This window comes from Petaurus breviceps, unplaced genomic scaffold, assembly GCF_028583685.1.
Source record: "Petaurus breviceps papuanus isolate PSGF00001 unplaced genomic scaffold, PetGlider_PUasm1.0 98, whole genome shotgun sequence".
NCBI classification, from domain to species: domain Eukaryota; kingdom Metazoa; phylum Chordata; class Mammalia; order Diprotodontia; family Petauridae; genus Petaurus; species Petaurus breviceps.
This window is the reverse complement of record NW_027187460.1, coordinates 58179964-58186075: the sequence shown is the minus strand read 5'-3', so window position 1 is coordinate 58186075 and position 6112 is coordinate 58179964.

The following is a 6112-nucleotide window of genomic DNA, read 5'->3' as shown; positions in this document are numbered from 1 at the left end:
CAGACTCAGGGGCTGATTCTAGTTTTGGCTTCTTCACATTTCAAATCTTGCATAGAATACTAATTTCCATTTCAAAGAAATAATGATTAAGAGCAAAAGCAGGTCCCTTAAATTTTTCTTCTCAAAGAGTACACTAAGAGACTTGTCAAACTTGATTTAACTTTCTTATGTTCGGGAGCTTTGAGCTAGGTTTTTTTTTTTTAATCAATTAGAGAGTCATTTCTGGATCATGTGATTGGCCACATGATAGGATTGTGGTTTTTTTTTCCCACAGACTACTCTGTTCTAACAACCTAAAAAAAAGCTACATACTAAAAATCTAGAGTATTTAAGGCTGAATCCTCAGGATTCAAGCGAATCTCCCTATAGAAGGGGATATGAAAGGTTTGTTTTTAAAGGATTAAAGGATGTCACTGTGGGCAGAAATGTATACGGAAAGAGACAGAGGCTTTATTATAATGATCTGTGTCTGGGAGGAAGAGGCATAATAGGAGACCACTTTTTCTGAGAAAGGGGTTTAGGACAGAATAGAAGCATTTGGTAAGTATTTACTTACTTTTATTTGTTTTTATTTTGTTATTGTTATTAATTGTATAAATGTATAAAATTGTTATTAATTTATATTACTTATTATTTGGTAAGTATGTGTCAAGAACTCTGCTGGGGATATGAACAGAAAAACAAGACAGTCCTGGCGAAAGTCCCGGCCATTAAGGAACTTAGATTCTTGTTAGGAGAGACAATACCCACAGGAAGATTTAGCATCACAGTAGATGGAAAGGGCTAGTGGTCCTTTGGGTACATTAGCAGGTCAGATAGCAGCCCATCGCAGATCCTCAGGGATATAGAATCAGAGACAGGATCAGCTTTCAGGTCCCTTCTGATATAAGAATCCATGTTACCAACATTCCTTGGTTCAATGTTGAAGACATGTCTGAAATCAACAGACAGGTCACTAGAAATAGCTGTATTTTCTAATGCAAGCAGTCTGTGTGTTGACCTCAGACACACTTTGTGTCTAATTAATTAACGAATGCAGGTAATTCAGTATCCTCAAAATCTTACAGTAGGAAAGGGACTTTGGAGGTTCTTGTCCAGTTCCTCCCTGAAGCATGAATTCTGTCCACAATACTCAAATAAAAAAAAAGGAAAGAAAATGTCATCTAATCCCTACTCAAAAAGCTCCATTCATAGGGGACTCATTACCTTTTCAAGCAACTCATTCTCTCTACTGGTTAAGTTCTTTTTACTTAGCTAAAAATGGCCTCCCCTTAATAACTTCTATCTATCAGCCTTAAGGGACCAAAAAAATTGTTTCTTTCTTACCTTTTTCCCCCTTCATGATATCTCTCAAGTACACCCTTTAAAAACCTTGAGTTTTCCTTCTCTAAGCTAAACATTTCCAGTTTATTCAACTTATTCTCCACCAATGACTTCCACCTACCATTTTACTCTTATTTCATATTATGTACTTGGCTTCATGTAATATCATGTAATACCCATTTCAATGAAACTCTACCTGTTGCTACCTGGTTTTGGTACATAACATTCCATCTTGCTAGCACTCTTTTCCCCTTGAAATTATTTTCTATTTGTTTAATGTACCTGCTGTATCTCCCAACAGAATGTAAGCTTCTCAAGGGCAGGAGTTGTTTTATCTTTGTATCCCCCAATGTACCTAGCTGGTGCATAATAAATGCTAATTGAATTGAATCACATCAACATGGCCTTGAATCCTCCCCTTGTTTTTATCTCCTTTTTCTAAGAGGTATAATTTGTCAATGTCATTCCTGAATGGAACACAGTACCAAAGATATTGTCTAATCAGGTGTAATACCATGTTTCCCCGATGATAAGACCTATCCCGAAAATAAGCCCTCCCCTTACTGTGTAAGATTCCTCTAAAATAAGCCCTCCCCTGAAAATAAGCCCTATTGAGATTGCTACTGCAGTGAAGGTGATCCCCTGCGCTACATTATGGTACCCTCTCTGTATGCACCGTCCTCCCCCCGCCGTGAAACGCACGCCGAGCTGCATCCAATCAGAGCTGCAGCAGTGAGTGCGTCATCCTGTTCTTCCCCAGTGATTTGCTTATTGAATAAAGGTACATTTTTTTGTTCACATTTACCTGTTTATTAAAATTGCTGTCAATGTTCATTAAAATAAGCCCTCCCCTGAAATTAAGCCCTCTGGTGTTTTTCTGTCCAAAAAAAATAATAAGACACTGTCTTATTATCGGGGAAACATGGTAGTAATGTAATTTGATACCTTTGTATTGGCAAAGGCAACAGGTACTTAGCATAGTAATTAATCAAGCCTCTGTTAAAGAAACAGAAGGTATGAATTCCTGTTGCTGATGTAACAGGAAGGGGTTGGCCAAAATAGGAAGGAGCTAATACTGTGTGTATATAAGGAAAAGCCCAGAGAGGGAGAGACAGATCTTCTTGGAGCAAGCTTTGTAGAGGCAGAAGCTGCCACTGCCAGGGAAACTGAAGAGGAAAGGCTCTCCAGGTTAGAGAGAATGATTTTGATTTAGAGAACCTGGATTAAGTGATTTTGATTCTGGGAACCAGATGAAACTTCTGCTGAGTCCAAGGGCCAGCCGGAGCTGCTGAGGATTTCCAAGAACCAGTCAGAGCTGAGGTCCAGCCAGAGTTGCTGAGGCTATTGAGGATTTCTGAGGGCTAGTCAGATATTGCTGAGGCTGCTGAGAATTTCCAAGGGCCAGCCAGAGCTGCCAAAGACTGAGGAAGCATGACTGTGATGCTGGTACTTTGCATGAGCTTGTTGGTGGCTTTGCTAAGCCTTGTCTTCCCAGGAACAGAGACTGTGAAGGATTTGAGATGGACTGGACACTGTGAGCTCCAATGTGGAGCAGGAACTGCACATAGAGCTGGACAAGGACCTGGGAGCTGTCTGCCTTTGAACCCAGGTGACAGTTTGGTGAATCCAGGTAGGATCTGGGACCATGGAAGGGGATCCAGGGTATCTGAAAGACTACTCCAAGTCAAGCTGAAAGAAGACTTTACTTGGATACTGTGTATTGACTGAGAAATTGTAATTTACTAGTGATCTAGGGGTGGAGGGTCTGTGTATTTTCTGATGATTGAATAGTGAATGATGAAGGATGATTGAATAATTGAGTTGATTGAATGATTGATTAAATGACTGTACTAAGTGAATGATGACTGAATAAGTAATTGATTTGTAACAGGTGCTGCATAAGTGGAGAGCTTTGACTGTTATACTTTGTGTCCCTTAAGGAGGCAAACCTCCCTAAGGATGATTGAATGATTGAGATGATTGAATGCTTGAGTTACTAAATGAATGTTCTTTATTGAAAACTTTGTGACCACTGTGGTGAAAACTATGTGGCCATCTGAGTGATAAATTGTTTGAATGCTGTATTTTGACTTTCTGTGATAAGTTGTAACATTGTGAATGCTCTACCTTGATTTCTGTGAATGTTTTGCTCGATTTATTATGGAATAAGTAGAACGTTCACTATACTGTGTAACCAGAACTCTACAAGTTCTGTTCACGGTAGCTTTCTTCTGGAAAGTTGCTTGTGCTTGGCTTTACATCAGGGCAGAATAGAGTAGGAGTATTAATTCATTCATTCTAGATAATGTATTTCTATTAATGCAATGTAAGGTAACATTTGCTTTTTGGCTACCACATCACATAGTTGACCCATATTGAGCTTATAATTCACTAAAACTCATTTTTTTTTCTTTTTAGTGTTAAGTGCTGCCTAACCTTGTCCAGGACTTCTACAGCTGGTTTTCTGAGCCCAAGTCCAAGACTATTTTATATTTATCCAAAGAAAACTTCATTATATTAGATTTGGTCTATGATTCTAGCCTGTTGAGAACTTTTAGCATCCCAATTTTTTTTTATCCAAAGTATTAGCTTTGTGACATTTGCAAATTTTATAAGCATGTTCATTATGTCTTCATCTAAGTTATTTTAAAAAATGTTCAACAGAACAGTCAGAGCAAAAGTGACACACATACCAACAGAAAAAGAACTATAGAACCACAAAATTTAAGAATTGGGATCTTGGCAGAAATCTAGACCCATGCTTTAAAGAAGTCCTCACTATAACATACCTGTCCCAAGACCTCTAAGGAAGGGGAACCAAACACATTTCTCATTTTTAAACAGCTGTTATGAAGTTTATTTCCCTCTCCTCCCCTGCCCCAACAAATACATTAAATTTACCACTTTGTAACTTCTACCCATTGCTCCTGATTTTACCTTCTGGAGATGAACAAAACAAGTCTAGTCTTTTCTCCACATGACAGCCCAACAAATATTTGAATAGTTTTCACGTCTTCCCCCGAGTTTTCTTTCCTCCAGGCTAAACGTGTTTCTTCAACTGATCCTCACATGAAAAGAACTCAAAGCCCAGATGTAAATGCCTTAAAATGTTTTTAATAACTTGCTCTTGTTTGGGATCTGGCTTCAGCACACCCATCTTTACTACTCTGGTTTCCTTCTTTTGGATGCTCTCCAATGAATGTGCCCAGAACTAAACACAATACTTCAGAGGTGTTCTGATGAGGGCTGAGTACAAGGGACAATCATCTAATTCCTGGGAGCTATTCCTTTCCTAATTCAGTCCAAGATCACATTTGTTTGGTCGCCATACCATATTCCCATCCCATATTGAACTTATTATAGTCTGGTAAAGCCCTAGAACTAGGGGCATAGCAATTTTTCTATTAGTTGATACTTGAATATCTAATTCTTGAATTCTGTGATTTGGGGCATCTCTCCTAGTAGATTGCCTGTAAATTCTCTGAGAGTAAAGTTCATATCCTTTTTTTTTTTTTTAGCAGTGTGGTTGGGAGTAGGTGTAGACTCAAGTCTCAGCAAGTGATGCACCTGTAGCTATAGCTTTGATATTAAAACCTTGTTTTTTTAACGATCATTTTAACACAGAGTAGAAGCTTTTATAACCTTAGTAAAGGCCAATCAGACAAAGCTTGTAAGGATAAGTTAAAGGGGTTAAGTAGAGAGGGGCAAATAAAGCAAGTGATTCAACTAGGAGACACAAAGACTCCCTCCAAGCTGGCAGAACCCAGCACTTCCCAAGCAAGGCAAGAGCTAAGGAATCATTGGCAGCTAGCAGTTCTAAGATAGAGGAAAAGATAGGGTCATTGATAGTACCCTCATGGGCTTATCATTAAAACATCATTTTCCTTTCTTTGGCTCATCTCCCTCTTTCCAAATTCTAAATATGAGTTCTGTTCTTCCCTTTCTTTTCTGTTTTCCTTTGGTGGATCATATGTATTCCTACACCTTCAACTTTCACCACTGTTAATTTTAAATCTATCTAGACCCACATTTTCAACTGTCTATTGGACAGATTCATCTGGATTCTAGACTTTCTCTCTAAACTTGTTTCTAAGCTTGATTTTTCCACTTCTTAGTGGCACTGACAACCATTCTCAGGACAGAAGCACAAGTCATCTTCAACACTTTCCCTTTTTTTTTTTACCACCACCTTCAACCTCACTTCCAACCTTAGAGTCCTGTGGATTGTCTGAGATGTTTCTAGCATAACCCTCATCCTTTTTATTCCTATTGTCACTACCTTTGTTCAGGCTCAATACCTGGTAGAGTTTTGGATTGGAGCAAATTTTGGCCTTGCTATTTAAACTGTACAAGTTACTTCACCTCTGAGCTCACTTATGTCCACAATTGTAGCTGTATGAGTTAACTGTAAAAATGGGTATATTTTTATTACTTTCCAGGGATTTGGCGAGAATCAAATGAAAAAAAATGCCTTAAAAACTTTATTCTAATAAGTACCAATTCCTGTTCCCAGGTTGCAATAGCATCCTAACTGGCCATCCTACCTTCCAGTCTTTTCCTGTTCCCACCTACCAAATTTTCCTAAAAGCACTTAGATCAGCTCCACCATCCCTAATCTCCTCTTCATTATTCATCTCATGTGTTGGGTCCAACTTCTAACCACCTTTCAAAGCTCAAATGTTCCTTCCTCCTCTCAATTTCCATAGGGATTTCTTGACATATAATAGGCTCTTATTAAATATTCTTCTACATTAGTTGGCACTTACATAGCCTAATTCTTAAATTCTGT